At 46.6% G+C, this 18,075-nt stretch overlaps 1 protein-coding gene across 1 annotated transcript in view; it reads left to right on the top strand.

The window, feature by feature from the left end:
• The first annotated feature begins 6,248 nt into the window (after window positions 1-6,248).
• Window positions 6,249-18,075, top strand: part of ARHGAP21 (Rho GTPase activating protein 21) — a 545,637-nt gene continuing 533,810 nt past the window's right edge. Inside the window, exon 1 of the mRNA XM_078663440.1 lies at window positions 6,249-6,966. The gene's annotated coding sequence lies outside the window, so the exon portion shown is untranslated. The remainder of the gene's footprint in view (window positions 6,967-18,075) is intronic.

Genomic DNA, 18,075 nt, shown 5'->3' on the forward strand with positions numbered 1-18,075 from the left:
AGCCTGCGCTCTATATATCTCTAGCGGGGGACCATTGCCTTGATGGAAGATTTGTTTTTATTTATCAGGGCGATGACTCCTCCCGCCATTTGGGCCAGTTTGAGTTGCGATTTTGTCCGATGATGTTGCCAAGACATATGCTCATTTGGAGTCACCCCCAAATATTCAAAGGTTCGGACCCTCTCCAGCCTATTTCCGCCAATGCAAGGGTTAGGGCGTGTTTTTGATGGGGGATTAAAAATCATGTATTTGGTCTTGAGAGCATTAATCTCAAGACCATGGGTTCCACAAAATTCTTCAAAACTCTTGAGGACTCGTTGGATCCCCATTGGTGATTTAGACAGAAGCAGGGTGTCGTCGGCGAACATAATCGCCGGCACCCTGCTTCCGGCGAGTCTGGGGACATCGCCGTCCTGAACCTCATTTAAATGAGAGATTACCCCGTTGACATAGAGGCAAAACAGGGTCGGTGCAAGCACACAACCCTGTCTTACCCCCCTGTCAACAGGGAATCTATGGGAAAGGGAACCATGCCGGCCACATCTAACCTGCGCATAGTTATTTGTATGAAGGCAGATGATCATATTAAGGAGGTGTTGTGGTATCCCCATATTGAACAGGACAGACCAAAGTTTGCTGCGGGGTACGAGGTCAAAGGCCGCCCGTAGATCTACGAAAACGGTATAGAGGCTGCCACCCTCCATTTTTACCGTTTTCCAGTGTAGAAGAGCCAAGTGGAAAATTTGGTCTATGGTGGAGACTTTCTTTCTGAACCCCGCTTGGTAAGGGCTCAGGATGAGTGTTCAAGCATCCACTCCAGTAAGCGGTCGAGGATGAGCCTTGAGAAAACCTTTTGGGGGACATCTATAAGACTGATGGGCCTGTAGTTGGCTGGGAGCAGAGGAGAGCCCTTCTTAAAAATTGGTACAATCTCTGACCCCAGCCAAGTAATAGGTACCTCCATCCCATCCAGAATTGAATTGAAGAGAACCTGTAAGTACGGAGCCCATACAGTTGGTTCATGCTTGAACAAGTCTCCAGGGAGCCTGTCCAAGCCCGGAGCTTTCTCCGCACTTAATTTATCAATTGCAGCAGCAACCTCCTTTACTGTAAACTTGTTCAGAGACAGTTCGGAGCCGGGGCCCCTCGGTAGATTGCATATATCAACTGGCTGGTCTGTATTAGCCAGGGAATATAATATGCGGAAGTGAGCCTCCCAAACACCAGGAGCAATATTAGCTTCGACTGCTGTTGTTGGATCCACAGAACCATTTTTGACAATCTGCCAGAATTTACGGGCATCTCTAAAATTAAGAGCGCCCACCATTTCAGACCGATTATCATTATCCCACTCAATATTGGCAGCCTGTAGTTGATGTTTGTATTCCGTCCTTCTTGCCCTGATCGACACAGTGCCAGCCCTTTGCTTAATAGCCTCGAGGAATTCGGCTTCGGCCTTTCTGCAGGCTGGGTTATACCATGAGGCTTTAGTTAATTTGCTGAGCTTTTTCTTTACTCGCGGGTTCAGCACATCTGCTATTGCATTGGTGAGCTGCAAATGGAGATTACCAAGTGCATTGTATTTCTCCGCAGAAGGGCTTAGTAAAATTAGCTTTTCTACACTTCGAAGAACCGGTAAAATTATGGCATAGAGCCGGGAAACAGATGCTGAGTTCCCTATGACTTTTGCCCATCTTATTCTGCGTCTATCGCTAGATAGGATCACACTATGGTCCGAGGGAGTATTGAGCTGCTGATTCTCAGTAATTATACCAGGGCACTGAAGGTTCAGGATCAATGCGTTGTGATCACTTTCATCACGTGGGATAACCTGGAAACTCCTTACCATAGCCCAGTCGCGGCCCACAAAAATATAATCTATATGTGACTCAGACCCTAGTTTATTATAGGTGGGCTTCGGGGGAATATCCCCGCTAACCCGCCCATTACAGGCCCTTTTTGAGTTATTGAGAGTCAAGGCCATGATTTGAGTAGCAAGCGGTGTCCAAGACTTAACCGGCAAACCCCCAACAGATGGTATATCCCATTGATCGTCCTCCTCCAGTGTGGTGCCTTCCAGGAAGGCTGGCAGTGGCTCAAATTGACAATTGAAGTCGCCCCCTATCAGATATGGAGTACCTTGGGGGATGGAAGTAAGGAAGGAGGATAGATCCTCAATAGTACCTGAGACACTGGACACACCCATTGGTCTTGAGTATACGTTAACTAGTATTAGTTTGGCCGCGGTAGGCCATTCCAGTACCACACTTGATAATAATGATTTGGTGCAAATGCTGCAGAAACAAAAAGTGGTATGCAGTGAATGAAAAGGGAAAGAAGAGAAAATACAATGAGATTCAACTGGAAGAATTAAAAGGGGATATTTACAAAAGAATGAAAGGTTTCCAAAAGAAAAGGGAAAGAGGAAACTCTAAAGCAATAGAAGAAATTGAATTGGGAAACTGCTAAAGTTGGCATCTGGTTCTCTAAATTAGTGATGGCATAGAATGCCATCAACGAGGGGATTGATGGAGCAAGGTTTCATATGTAACGAAACTTGCTCAGATTCAATCCTCTCAAAATAACATGTAACGAATTAACCAACATGTTTTGTAAATACTAATAATTGCACCACACGACATTTTTAGTATGAAGGGGAAGCTTGCACGTGTTTTACTAATCAGTCATCCAAGTGTCCTAAAAATTGCAGCCGAAAACGCGGGAACTCTTTTGCGCATGCATCTATTGCATCTATGTAGTATGACGTATCTTTGCTTTTGATGGGAATTCCTTACAGCTGCGCAGTAGTGCCAAAGATGGCCGCTTCAAACTTCACATGCTAATGAATGAATGAATGAATAAGATATTTAATAGAGCGCACTTCGGCCAAGCGGCTTCCTGGCGCTGGGGACCTGATCAGAACTCAACAGAGGAGACCCAGGAAGACTAGGAGGGAAATGCCTGGAAGAAAAGGAAGGTTTTAAGGGCTTTGCGGAAATGGGTGTAGATGGGGATAGAATGGATGGAGAGAGGAAGACTGTTCCAGAACTGGGGGGCCAGGACTGAGAACCGGGTGCCCCCCCGTTCTGGATTTACGGAAGCGAGGGATATGAAGGAGAGAAAGAGAGGAGGAACGGAAAATGCGACTAGGGACATGAGAGGAGACGAGGGAAGTGATGAACAGGGGAGCAGAGCGGGAGTGGGCCCGAAAAGCTAAGCAGGCCAATTTGAAGAAGGATCTGAAACGGACAGGAAGCCAATGAAGGGACTTGAGAACCGGGGTGATGTGAGAAGATTTAGGAAGGGAAAGAATAAGGCGAGCAGCTTGGTTTTGAATGGCCTGTAAACGGCGGGATTCGTAGGCAGGTATGCCCACGTACAGGCCATTGCCATAGTCAAGGCGGGAGGTAACAAGGGCCATGACTATGGTTTTAAGTGCATCAGTGGAGAAGAACCGTGAGATTTTCCGAATTAAACGAAGGGACAGAAAGCAGGAGGACACGACGGAGCTGATCTGACTGTGCATGGATAAGTCATGACTGACTTTGATACCAAGGGTGCGAACAGAGGAAGCGGGCAGAGGGGGGGGACCAAAAGAAAGGGGCCAATGTGCAGGAGACCAAGGGTTGGAGGGACCACCAGTGAGGACAAGTTCCGTCTTGTCTGGATTGAGCTTCAAGTGATTAGCGCTCATCCAGTCAGAAATAAAAACTAAGGTGGAACAAAACTTGGGGAGAGAATCAGGGATAGAAGAAAGATCGAAAACGAGCTGGAGGTCATCTGCGTAATTGTACACAGAGACCCCCAGCTCAAGAAGAGAGGTGATGAGGGGATGAATATAAAGATTGAAAAGAAGAGGGGATAAAGAGGAACCTTGGGAAACGCCACAAGTGACTGGGTGGGGAGGGGCAGAGAAGCCAGGGAGATGAACTGCCTGGGACCTATCCCGAAGGAAGGACGCAAGCCAGGATAAGGCCACGCCCAGAATGCCCGCTGCGCTGACACGGTCGAGAAGAATGGAGTGGTCAACCGTGTCAAACGCAGCGGACAGATCGAGAAGGACCAGGGCTTGGGGGAGGTTAGAATCGGCCTTTCCCTTCAGCTCGTCCAAGACTGCAAGGACCACCATCTCCGTGGAGTGGCCCGGGCGGAATCCCGCCTGATGGGATGCAAGGAGGCCATTCTCCTCTATGTAAGTGGAGAGGCAGGAGGTGACATGGGCTTCAAGGATCTAATGTGTATGCCTTGCTTAAACTAAAACCTTGTGCTCTACCTAAAATAAAGTGATGGGTTTAGAGTAGAAATAAGTGGTATACAGTGCATTCATTTAATTTCGTATTCTAACTTGTTTTCCTTTGACTTTATTAATAGTTTGTATTTGGGCCTGAAGAGTGTTGCAAACTCCATTTTGAATCTGCTGGTCATGCGCAGTTGTCATTGAAACCCTCGAAGCTCTGTCATTGAACCGTTGCCAATTCCCATCTTTCCCACGATGTTCATGGGAACCTCACCCTTGTGACCCGGAGCAAGAGGAAGAAATTGAATGATTTTGAATACATTGTATATGATTTGAAATAATATTGCTGGGTGGAAAAAAATTGCATGGCAACATAAAATGATGGGCGGCAATCTAGCTTAATTGAAATAATGGAAATTACTTCATACTGGTATGGTGTGATGACCTCTCCCTGTCTTTCTGACCAATCAAATGAAGGGAAAACACAAATTTGCAACATTGGGGCGTGGTACATGTCCCTGGAAATGGTATAACTACGGTAGGCTTAGTCAGTTAGATTGTCCGACTTGTCGCAGACCTGTCACTGACCCAAAGTATGCTGAAGAAGAATCGTGGATGCCGCAGACCTCAGAGGGCTGATCGAGCACTTTGAAAGAAGAATAAGGAGTTTTGTGAAGGAGAAGACTCTATCCTGGAGAAGGGAACCAGAGTAGCTGCAGAGAGGGGTGTGACGCTGGCGTTGCACTTAGGGGAGGTTACCTGTCCTGACCTGTTGGCTCTGGTTTAGTCAGGAGCCCTTTCTTTATCAGCCCTTGCTCGCACTATTCTAGGTAAATATAAATCTGTGTGGTATGTCCTTGTACTGTTTTCCTTTTTCCACCGTTTCCAGGTACCAATGTCTAAAAGTGAAGTTGCCAAATCTTTAAGTAATTTTACTTTGATTGTTATTTTTTTACTTGAAAGTTCTTTTGATCACACTGTTCTGGTTATTGGCTCACAAAATTTTGCATAGATAAAGTGCTGAAACTTTTCCTGAGTCTGTGGTTATTTTATGTGAATTGTTATGCTACCAATTATTCTAACAGCCAGATCTAATCACTTGTTTTTTTAAAAGAGGTAAAGTGACAAGTAAAGTGGTAAGTTATGGTATACAGGAATACATTATAAATTAGGCAGGAGAGAAGAAACAGGTTACCGGCTTAAGGTGTGTAAAAATGTTATATGGGCCCAGGTGAGTGTTGGTATTAGAGAAAATAACCTGAACCGGAAATCTAGCACCATCAATACCCTCGGGTCAGGCCAGCGCTATATAAATCTCTGTAATAAATAAAAATAAATAAAATAAATAAATCCAACTCTGTTGAAATGTAACGCTACCAATGTTGTAAAGAGGTCAGGTTCTCTCACATTATAATACTGCCTTCGTGTGTGACGGTGCGCTTTACAAATACACATGATACATTTTTATACAAATTTTGCCTCCTTCACATCATTACAACCTGCCATATGTTGTCAATAAAAATTTTAAAAAATGGATTCTGGAGACTTGCCCTACCCTAGTGCACTGAATCCCCATTGACATTTCTTTCTAATTGTTTACAAAACACAAAGGGTGTTCGTGTACACTAATCTCGCACGTAAACAGGTGTCTTTCCGATCGAGAAAGTCCAAATAAAAACGCGTTCATACAAAAACATAGCATGCCCTGTCATAAACGCAGGGAAGGGCGCAGGTCTGTGGAGCGAAGAGTGCCATATTTTCAGCGTCCCTGCTTTTCGCCGCAGCCACCCTAATGAAATCTCTCCATGAAACGCCGGCTTATTTGTTCTATGGCCTCCTGACCCCAAATAACAGCCAGAAGCAGCGCCCGCCCCGATGGGAGGAGAGCGGGAAGAGCCTTTCGTCATCCGCAGGGAGGCTCCGGGGAGCGTTGCTGCGGGGTCACAGGCAAGACACGTGAAATGGCGGCGCGCCGCCCCCCCTAGCTGCCCGGCCCCTTCCCTCAGGACTCGCCACTCCCTCCCGCCATCATTGGTGGATGGGCGGCGGGAGCTGGTGAGCGAGTCACGGGGATCCGTGGAGCGAGCTGCTGCTCCGCCTGCTGGCGAGCGACCCCTGTGACTGATCCGGACCTCACTCCTGCGCCTGGCTCGCCCGGCGTTCCTGGGGGCACAACCCGCGGCTCGCCCACTGCGGCCTCCCGGCCACTGACGTGTCCGCCCGCCGCCGCCTCCCATTGTTTCCTCCAAAAGCCTTTACCTCACACTGAGCTGTGCCAGTGAGAGCACGAGCACTTTGTGGAGTTTACGCACACACTAAACCCAGTAACACGCCGAGGACAGATCCTACAGAAGAAAAGCGACCCCTGCTCCCCAAGCACGCTGCAGCTGTGAATGGGGCGGGGGGAGCCATTTACCAGCCCCGCCTTCTGCGCGACAGGTTCCTTGACTGGACTGGGAAGAGCAAGTGCCTCGGTCTGAAGACCACAGTCCCATGGGAAGGATTTATTTGCGCTTCGTTCACCTGCTCCCGAGTACCGCGGCTGGTGTTTACGAGGAGCTGCACGCATTTCCTGGGGGAGCACCTGGGTGCTGAGGGCTCCTGGGCTCACCTATCCAGTTCCTTGTGTACACGGACGTGCGTCTCCGCGGAAGCTTCTATAAACAATATAGTGCTGGAGAGGAGTCTTGCATTGCTGAGCCGACTGGAAAGAAAACATACAAAAACAGGTACAGTTGTGTGATTATTGTGTAAGCAAATGAGTAAAGGCACAGGATCCTAAATAAGGGAGGAGCTGCACACTGGGGAGGGGCTGGCCACTGGCATCAGAGCCTGCACTGCCTGAATAGGGAGGTCAAAGGTCAGTGGCAACTTTCCTCGTAAGTGCTAGGCTTTCTTGGATGTTGTTCGCTGTTTGTGATCCTGAACTTGAAAGTGAAAAGACTCTCCCTGAATAGCTCACCTTGTTACGTCCTGCATTCTTGTACTCGTACTATGTATAGTACTTACAGACCTGTATTATTATAAGGGGGAAACTAAGCCACAAGAACCAGAATGTATAGGAAAAAGTCGGTACGGCATATTTATTTGACTTTATTCATTTATTGGCAGCCGAAGTATTCCGATCAGCAATGATGTGTATAAGGGTATTGACAATAATATTTAGGGTCGCCACCTTTCTTAGAATAAATACTGCTCATTTGTTTACGGCTTCCTGTTCTTGAACAGCCAACAGCTGTTGGTATGTGAAAAAGAATGTTTGCAAAACTGTGCGGACATCATCCGTTATCCTCACGTATACTCTTATTCTGCTGGATCTAGCACGTTTTTAAATGCTTTGTAAGTATTTTCTTTTGAGTTTGCTCTTTTAGTATCATTCAGAAGGGGAAAAATACCAAATGCCATTTCTTTTTCGCAGAAGTTTACTGGCCTGAATTTAAAAAATGCAGACCATGGTGGTAAAAAAAATAGGTGGTAACCCTAGCCTACATATGACACATGCTGATGGACTGGTTGGCCAAACCGAAAAGTGAGCTGTAGCAATGAGGATCAACACACCTTATGGTAAAATTAGCAGAAAGTCAGACAATTGACGTACAATGAAACTGACATAAATAATATGCACATTTATGAATGGGCTTTGTATTGTGTAGCGGTCACTCTTCATCCAAGTAGCTGGTCATGATGGTCTAGAACTTATTTAAAGACCTGGAATGAGATGCATGCTCGGGTGAGTGGTGGAAGTAAATAATAATGGAGGGGGATCCTAGAATTAAAAGGCATGCAGAGTCTAGATGTATGTAGTCAATCAAGGTTTGGGTGAGGTACAGGGCGATTGACTGGTGCACCTTGGATTGTGCAAGGGAGTGTAGAGGCTAAGAAGTAAGAATGGTAATCCGGGGACATGCGATTGAAAGCCCTATGTGTTGGGTACCTGTGAAGAAAAAAGAATAAACAAACATGTGAACATCACTTGGTGGAACTGATTGCTTACTATTAATGTGTGCGGATCAAACCATTTTTGTAAGTTCTTGATGTGAAAAGATTTTTCACATATTAAGAGACTATGAGGTCTTGTTTCTTTTGATCTTTGCACCATATGCTAACAATCTCCCGCGGTACAAATAAGTGCGGTTTTATATTCCAGACCTCTTTTGTAGGTCATTCTACCAATATATCTAGCTTGTAGAGAGGCTGCTAGTTTAATGGTTGATGTTGGGGTAAACACACTAGGGGGCTGGAGGAGTTTTAAGGACCAGCGTGAGCCAAGTTCCCACTAATCTATGAAATCACAGAAAAAGCCACAGGTCCGAAGTCAAACGGAGGTCATATAACTGACCGGTTGTACTCTACCACGTAAGGGGAGGGGTTTCTCTTTTCAGGGTGGTTCCTCTCACACACCAGAGGTGCCATGCTTCATCATAGGGATGCACCTCACGTGAAAGACCTAGGGCCAGATGTAGGTAGCCAAATACCGGTCGGTAACTGCCGAATTCGGCCGTTACCGACCGGTATTTGGCTTTTGACATGTAGGGGGAAGGAAACAGGCCAATTCGGTAATTTTACCGAATCGGTAAATTTACCGACCGGTATTTTTACAGATTCGGTAAAATTGAGATGTAGGTGGGACTCTTCTGAGTCCCACAAGCCCTACAAATTCAGTATTTTACCATCAAATTCAATTTGATGGTAAAATACCGATTCAGGTGTGCATGCACATGTGTGCATGCACACCTGTGCCATATGACAGGCAGACCTGCCCTTAGGGCAGGTATGCCTGCCACATGGCCCCCGAACCTTTTTTGGGGGTGCTAGAGGGTGTCAAAGTGACACCCCCTGCACCCTTGTCAAAATCGGTATTTACCGATTCGGTAAATACCGACCGGTAATGCCCATTCATTCCTATGGGCTTCAAAGCCCATAGGAATGAATGGGCATTACCGGTCGGTATTTACCGAATCGGTAAATACCGATTTTTACCGATTCGGTAAAAGGAACATCTGGATGTTCCTACATCTCCCCCCTTCTTATTTACCGAATCGGTAAAATTCGGTAAATAAGAATCGGTAAATTTTCCCTACCTACATCTGGCCCCTGGTTTTCACGCAGGCTACAACCCCCTCGTTGCAAGGGAGGAGCTCAGGAATGTTTGTATTGAGGCAGGGCGGCTTACCCTCTCCCAGTTAAAGATTCGAGAGGTACCGGGATTTGAACTGATGGGTTTTTCAGTCAAACAGCAGGAGTCGATCTGCTGCTCGGGGGTTCTTTGTTATCGTCCCCCGGGACCAGCACCATCCATCCCTCTTTTCATTGACCTGGTCTATGAACTTGCCAGCTCCCACTCCAGGTTATTAGTTCTTGGAGATTTCAATCTGTGGGCAGGCAGCTCGCTGGATAACGCATTTTTTTCTCTTAGCCAAGCCTGTACAGATATCAACTTAGTACAGCTGGCGAATGCCTCCACGCATCGGAAAGGCCACACTTTGGACCTAGTGTTTGCGGATCCTCAATGGGCATCACTCGTGGACATCAAGTGCCAATATTGGACGGACCACTTTTTGATCAGGTTCTCCCTTTGGTCGGAGGACCCTACTTCGCGTAAGGCTGGACTACCTCTAGCTAAGCTAGAGAGGCCTTGGTCCCGCATCCTAAATACTGTCCCACTGCCGAACATCTTAGATGAGGACTTTAAACTTGGCAACACAGTCGAAGATAGTTACACCCTCTTCTGTCAGTCTATTACTAGCTCGCTGGACAAGTTGGCGCCCCTTCGGAAGTCGCGAGGGAGGGTGAACCGAGCCAGTCCTTGGTACACGAGCGAACTTCGCCAGCTCAAACTCGACTGTAAACGCGCGGAAAGGGTCTGGAGGAAGCAGTATCTTGACTCCGAGAAAATTGCATTTAGGTCGGCTATGCATAAATATAAAGCTCAAATTAAGATAGCGAAAGCGACCTTTCTTGAACTTACTTTGAGTCAGGCCCCAAACAAGGCTCAGGCCCTTTTTAAAATCGTTAAGGACCTGGCTCACCCTACGTGTGTGGCGAGCGCTGTTCCCTCGTCGCAAGCGCTTTGTGACTCTCTGGCGGACGCCTTTGAGGAAAAAATCCGTAAAATCCTAGCAGGTCTGCAGGATCCACGGAACCCCACCATTGAGGAGGGAGCTCCGGAGGAAATGGCCAGTCGACCCCTGCAGAGGGCTACTAATCTCTGTCAGGAAGCTCCGGTCACGCCCTCCAGTCGACCCCGACCTGATGAGCAGCCCCCCAGCCCGGGAGCTCCGGCGGCGGAAGCCAGCCGACCCCAGCTGAGTAGCCCTCCTTTTCTTCTTTCGGATCAGGCTCTCAGCTTGGGAGCTCCGGCGACGGCGGCCAGTCGACCCCAGCTGAACTGCTCTCCCCTCGCAGCTCCTAATTCAGCTCCCTGCTTGGGAGCTCCGGCAATTGTAGCCAGTCGACCTCAGCAGGGTAGCCTTCTCCCCCTTCTGGTGGAGCCTGCTCTCAGTCTGGGAGCTCCGGCGAGTGAGGCCAGTCGACCCCAGCTGAGCGGCCCCTCTGTCCCCACTTTGGATCAGGCTCTCGGTTTGGGAGCTCCGGAGATCGTAGCCAGTCGACCCCAGCTGAGAGGTCACTCTTTTTCTTCCTCGGAGTCGACCCTCAGTTTGGGAGCTCCGGCGAGCGAGGCCAGTCGACCCCAGCTGAGCAGCTTTCCCCTTCCATCTTTGAAGGAGTTCGGCGACTTAGCTCTGATGATTTCTTCTGGCTCGCCTCTGGATCCTCTCCCTCCAAGACTATGGAGGGTGTTTCAAGAGGACCTCTTCCAGCCCCTGCACGCCATCTGCTGTCAGTCATTCGAGACAGCTACCGTTCCAAGCTGCTGGAAGAAGGCAGTGGTATCCCCGCTCTTAAAAAAACCTACGCTCGACCCTGCCTGCCTCTCTAACTACCGGCCAATTTCCCTGCTCCCTTTTCCGGTTAAAATCATGGAAAAACTGGTCACCCGTGCTTTGTCCAGCTTCCTAGAAGGGAACAACTGGTTGGATGAGACGCAATTCGGTTTCCGCCCAGCGCATGGGACCGAATCTGCGTTGGTGACCGTGCTAGACAATCTGCGGGCGCGAGTCGACAGTGGTCGGGCAGCATTCTTGGTGCTGCTCGACATGTCGGCCGCGTTCGACACGGTCAGCCATCCCACCCTGATTTCTAGGCTGGAGGAATGCGGGGTCAGGGATAAGGCCAGGGAGTGGTTAATCTCCTACTTGGACTGCCGTCAACAACGGGTTTCGTTACCCCCCTTCAGTTCAGAGGAGCGGAGAGTGGGACAAGGAGTACCTCAGGGCTCGGCCATCAGCCCCATACTCTTTAATGTCTACCTCCGCCCCCTAGTCCAGCTCATTAAAACCTTTGGTATCTCTGCATGCAATTATGCAGATGATACCCAGCTGGTCTTCTCTCTGGAGGGACAGGACGCAGTCACACTGGAGACCTTCCATCGGTGCATGCAGGCGACAGCAGACTGGCTCCGGTTGAACTCGTTACAGTTCAACGGAACCAAGACGGAGGTTTTACACTGTTCCACTGATCGAGTTCCTCGTGACCTCCCAGTAGACTTCTGGCCTCCGTCCTTTTCAGAGACGGTGTCTGCGGCACAATCAGCGCGCAATTTAGGCGTCATTTTTGGGCCTAACCTGCAGTTGGATCTACATGTGAATAAGATCTCTTCAACATGTATGATGCTGATTCGTATGCTGCGCAAGGTCCTTCCTCTTCTCCCTGTGCAAGCCAGACCAGAAGTAGTGCGTTGTACCATCCTAAGTCGACTTGACTATTGTAACGCACTACTTCTGGAGGCCCCGGTAACACTCTTGGGCAAGCTGCAAAGGGTACAAAATATCGCTGCTAAACTCGCCCTTTCTCGCCCCTACCACAGCTCTTCCACGGCAGCACTGCGAGAACTTCATTGGCTGCCAGTCCATCTACGGGTGCGCTACAAAGCAGCGTGTATCGTGTTTAGGGCCATTCATGACCTGGGCCCCATTCCTCTGCGGCGAATGTTTGCCTGGTATTGTCCTTCTAGAGCGTTACGCTCCTCGTCATCCAGACTATTGGTAGTCCCAAGATTCCAGAGAGTGAGGATGGGTGGCCGCTCTTTTAGAGTAGCGGCAGCCAAACTCTGGAACTCTCTGCCTATATCCTTGAGAAGCCTTGGAGATCTCCTTTCTTTTAGAAAGGCTCTGAAAACTCATCTTTTCCCAGGATAGGCTGAGCTACTGTTTTCACTGAGTATGGGTCAAAGCGCCAGGATGCCCTTGGTGGTGACAGGTTGCGCTATATAAGTATGCCACAATACAATACAATACAATACTAAAACCCTATGCGAGTCTAGCGTGTACGTAAGAGTGCAGTGCTGTGATGTGAATCGTTCAAACTGGCTACGGGGGTAGCTACGCTATAACTTTATTCAGCCACTCGGTGTCAGGATTAAAAACTGTGAATTGCTGGTAACGCAGGTGCCGTCATTAGAGGCAGCTGTGTAAATACTAGACCATCATGTTTCAGCCAAAATAACTAAGGTAGTGTCACAGCCTTCTTCAGGGTCTCAGCACATATTCTGTCCTGTATAATCAGATCTAACAATTACATATGACCCGTGGATAAAGAAGCTCACAACTGCTGTTTAATTAAAATATGAATAAAAATACAATGTAACCAGCAGTGTAACGAGGGGGAATGTTTAGTCAATCAAATTGCACAATTTGAAGTCAACTAATACTGTTATTTGCCCACTCGCCATTACTGCCTGATTGGTGCCAATGTGGGAGGTAAAGATGGCCTCCTACCTTTTCCCAGCCTACTGTGCCCACTCGCTCACTTATTGCAAATGGGCATACTTTTTGCAGCGGTTGGCTGTCCTCTGCTGCATGTGTCGTGCCGAACTGGATAAGTGCAGTCTGGTGTAAGCCAATTTTTTAGTGCTTTGTCCCACAACTGAGGGTGCAGGCAATAGACTGTATAGTTCTCAGATGACTGTATCGGATGTGAAGGCATGGATGTGAGCTTGGAAGATGTTCTGTACAGGAAGAAGGTTGATACAAAGAAAATCGTGCACCTCGAAGGCACACCTGGGGCAAAGGGATGGAAAGGCTTTTAAGTAGGGCATTAACATGTCTCAGTTGCCTGCATACCTTCTCGGATACACTTGCCTTCAACATGAGCCCATGACGAATGAGCGGGCAATTAACAGCCATCATTCACCTGGCATATGGGCACTAAAGCGTAATTGATGCAATCAAATGAATTCAGAAATTGCCTTACCCAATCGAGTTAGAGAGTGAGTGTTAATTATTGTATAGGCAGGTTGGGCAATTGTGGTTGTAGTCGTATTTGCATGTCATACATAACACCGTAAATCTATCTTGTTCTTTTTTTGCAAGCAACACTTAGGCTTCCTAAGCTTATAATTTTTCTTCTGTCAATAGGAAGTATGTCTGCAAGAGGGGGTTTGCAAAATGCTGTTCACTAACACTATTGACAGGCGTTATAATTTCTGGATAATGTATTCACCATTGCCTCTCTCATTGCCTTTAAAAAAAATGTTTTTAAATCCCGTACATCAATTGTGATACGACTCTTAAATGTTTTTAGCCTTTGGTTATAGCTTTTATTATGACTGGTAATTTTGTGTGTGACCTATGAACTGAGCTTTTATGGCTATCTTTCGCATAGTAACCGAATAAAGCTTTTTGATTGATTGATCACAGGCGGTGTCAGGCCACTGGTTATGTATGTGGGGTAGAGATTGTTACGAGAATGGAAACCAGTAGTCTAGGGGCTGAGCATTAACAACGGTTAATTGCACTTCTCGTGTCAACAGCTAGGATCAATAACTTGTGAGTGATACTGTACAGTTATAAGATAGAACTGGAATTTGCATGCACAATATTAGGCTGGAAATGCACTATTGTCACGATTCTGTGTTTCTCTTCTGGTTGAGGACACATGATGATCAGCGTTACGAGCAGAAGGTGCTCCAATAGGGTAAGAGGAGACATTCTGTTCAAATTATCAGAAGAAATGATATAGATCTAACACAGGTTTGCCAACAAACCCCCTGTTCTTACCTCTAGCTTCTGCCATGGCGTGCCACCGTTTTCAATATTATTTTGCTATTCCTCAAAATGCTTTTTCATTTTCGTTCCACTGCTCAAAAAAGCCAACCACTGGTTTCACCCTGCACTCTCCATCTAACCCCCTGTTGCTCAGCTCCCTTCCTTCATTAAAACCCATAAACGTTTGGTATTGACTTGCTTAAACCCTGTGCACAAGTTGCAATATACCTGTAGACCATGCACTCCACTGAGATATCCCTATCACATATTTAACTTTCATCGCTTTAGCCCATCACTCCTCTTTTTCCTTGACCTTTCAACATAAAACTTTCAGCTTTCAACGTGGTCATCCCTCTCTGAAAACTACACCTGCTGCATCACTGGCTCAGCACTTGACTGGTTCTTACCCTACCCCTATAGACTGCATATTTTCCGCTTCTGGTGTTATTTATTTTTCTCGCCTACCACTGTGCATTTCCCCAGGTTCAAATTAGGGTACCCTACTTTTCTCAAGGTACACAACATCCATGAGTATTTTCTTATACTCAGTCAAGCGTCTCTTAACACCCTTATGTGGATGACACCCAAACTTTCTTTCTCATCCTGCGGCCACTGCCTGTAAATGAGTTTCCAATTGGCTAATGGGTGTCAGTCACTGTATGGCTACTGTATGCTTACTCCTCAATTTAAAAATAAAATTAAAAATACTCGCTTCCTGGATTCAGTGAGCCCTTTGACCTGTCTTTTTGCATCAGTTTATCCTTTGACATCTCAACTAGTTCTCCTTCAATCAATCAATCTTTATTCGATCATTACCCAGATGATCATAAAAGATGTACATGATTTAAAACACTCACCCATTAATATAAAACAGTCAAATAACTTTTTTTTAATACAGCAATAAAATCTTAACCTTGCCATGGATTTCAATTCCACAATGCATGAGAATCTTTCATTTCGACACACTTCTGCTTCCAGATCTCGGGTAATCAGCATAATGATGGCCATCTTAAGAAAAAAAAACTTTAATGTAGTAGTCATGAAATTGGCCCATATGTGCGCTATATAAAAGTCCAAGGGGAAAGAATTAATCTCCTGTCTTACACGTGGTTCCAAGTGGCTTTAAAAGCCTGAGGACTCTCGGCTGGAACGGGGCTTGGAATAACACTTGTTCAAATGACTTTGGCTGTTGAGCTATGAACATGTAGCTAGTTTGTTTTTCACGATGCTTATGATGACGCAATGCGAGACATTTCCACAGACTGTTATTTTGCGATGGTGAGGCGTTTGCAGGTGATTTGTTTTAGCACGAGTGTGATGCGTGGTAATGGTCTTACATGTTCTCCTCAGGCAGGTGTCAGTGCTGCCTGGCCTTAAATACCTGAACGTAGTTTCGTTACAAGCTATGCGTGTAATGCAGCCTGAATACGTAATTCTTGGGCGGTGTACTGAAATGCAACTCACGAATCGATCAATATTGTGAGTATATTTGCAGTTTCTGTTGGTTGCAGGAACTAACAATATCGTCGCTTCCTTTCTGTATTCAGTTAAGGTGGCTGTTTCCCCGATGTTAGTGTTTATAATGAACTACTGATGGAAAGCCTTGTTTCCAGTGAGGAGGCTTCAATTTGGGAACGTAAGTTAATTTTCTAATGGACATAGGAGAGCTGTGTTACAGAACAACCCTAAATTGTGTGAGGAGTTTTTTTATTTATTTTAATAAACCTGTACAATTTTGTTGTTCTTTACCCCACAATTCCAAGCCAGGACGCCCAGTTCCGCCTTGGAACCTTGGCTCGTTTTAAAAGCCCCGTTCTGCACAGCTGGCTAGTGAAATGTGATCGCTCTGAGTCAGAAGAGACGAGAAATATAATGCCTCCACTTTCATGTCCGAGTTGAGTGCCCTCCCTTGAAAGACATTTAATCAAATCTCGGCAAGGGAAGACAATACCACATCAGTGTTAGTGTTAAAAGGACGCCTCTTGAAACTCGGCCGCCCGTGGCATAAGTGTCCGCCACCGAACCAACCCTCCCAAAACGAAACTTCCATGCTTTGCTGCAGGCATTTGAAGGCCATTTTGCCTTTTCCCACCACAGCAGGCAAAAGAGAAACTGGAAATTTAAATAGCCAGAGGGCTCGAAACTGTTGCAGACTCACAGGTTGACGGGACTATTGCTGTGCTGCGTGCAGCCTTCACAATGACTCTGCCTTCCCTGGCTCAGGGCATGGGTGCATTCCTGTCTTCACGTGTACACAACCTAACCCAGCTCACATGCACTCTCCGTGGGAGGAGTCCGAGGGATGGAGGTCTCTAAAGAAAGGAGCACTGAAAGGGGAGTCAGTCGCAGGGGAGCCTTTTGTCTGGCCAGCTGGTGCATGGCCCAGCAGCTTCATTCAAAACTGGCCTATTTATAATTTTCTATGTTTTTGATCTCATTTCACATCCTCAACACTTTACAAATGGCTTTTCAATAAATTGCACCTTTACGCGAATGCTTTTTATATCTGAACACAGAGATGGGGTGCACTACGCCGATTTTTGCTTTCCTTTCTCCCCCTCTCGAGTGAGAGTAGATTTAAGGGAGGAGAGAGTAAGAGAAAACGCAGCTATGCGCCCTGTCACCAGCAGCGATCCTTACAAGAGCTGGGAATCAATTGAAAGTTGTTTGCCCTCATTAATTTAAGGAGTGGCATTAGCAGCGAGAAAAAAACTCGAATAACCACCCACATCTTCTGTAAGATGGCGACTCTCATGGGGCCCTTAGCCCAGTTTATAGTAACCAGATAAGAGCCGGCTTTAGGCTGTTGTCTTTTGTATTGCAGTATTTAAATGCATGTGGGTTGCGTTTTTGTCGTTGAATTTCCCTAAAACTGCACATTGTGTATTCTGTTTATCTGTGTTGTGAATGATTAACCTAACCTATTGGAAGTCTAGCTGCTCGTTATATATGGAGTAAAAAAAAAAGTGACCGCCATTCACAAGTAATCCTCCAACTGAATGGGTTTTAGCACGTTTTTCGGTCTACGCATATCTCCTAACCGTTTCGAGTGTCTTGGGATTTTCGAGGGCGAGTCCATCTGAGTAAGTGGAGGTGAGCAATTTTGTGGAAAATAAGCAATGCTTTGAGGATGGTTGAACCTGTTGAAGTTCAAAAGAGACATTTTGCTTGTTTGCGAGGTGAAGATTAATCCAGAGAGGGTGGCAGCCTCCAAATGAGGGTGAGTTGAGGGGTACATATAAAGTTAAGTAGCCACAACAAAGCTAGTGCTTCCAGGAGGAAACATGTGTCTGCATCTTTTATACGTATCTATTCCTTTGGGTAAGTAATGAAGACCGGTTTAGAGAGAATACGGCTGGGAAAGGAGGCATGCATCAGAGGGGATTAGTCTGAAAACTTGGACCTGCAGTTTTTAGAGGGAAATCCAGTCTTGATTTGAGTACTTAATTTGTGCTGTTGGTTGCTGGTGGGGTATTCACTTTTGGCCACTGGGACATTTTATTATCAGACATTGAGTAAGGGATAGGCACTGAATGATGCAGACAGAAGGTGGTGGAGATATAAGGAAAACAGTGACAAAAGTAAGAAAGATGAGATGAAATATAACTTGCAAGAGTGAGATAAAGGGGCAAGGAGTGTATGGTGGTGGATTAATCAATCAATCAATCAATCAGTGACACTTATAGAGCGCGCTACATACCCGTAGGGTCTCAAGGCGCTGGGGGGTGCCGC

This window comes from Lissotriton helveticus, chromosome 10, assembly GCF_964261635.1.
Source record: "Lissotriton helveticus chromosome 10, aLisHel1.1, whole genome shotgun sequence".
Classification (NCBI taxonomy): Eukaryota; Metazoa; Chordata; class Amphibia; order Caudata; family Salamandridae; genus Lissotriton; species Lissotriton helveticus.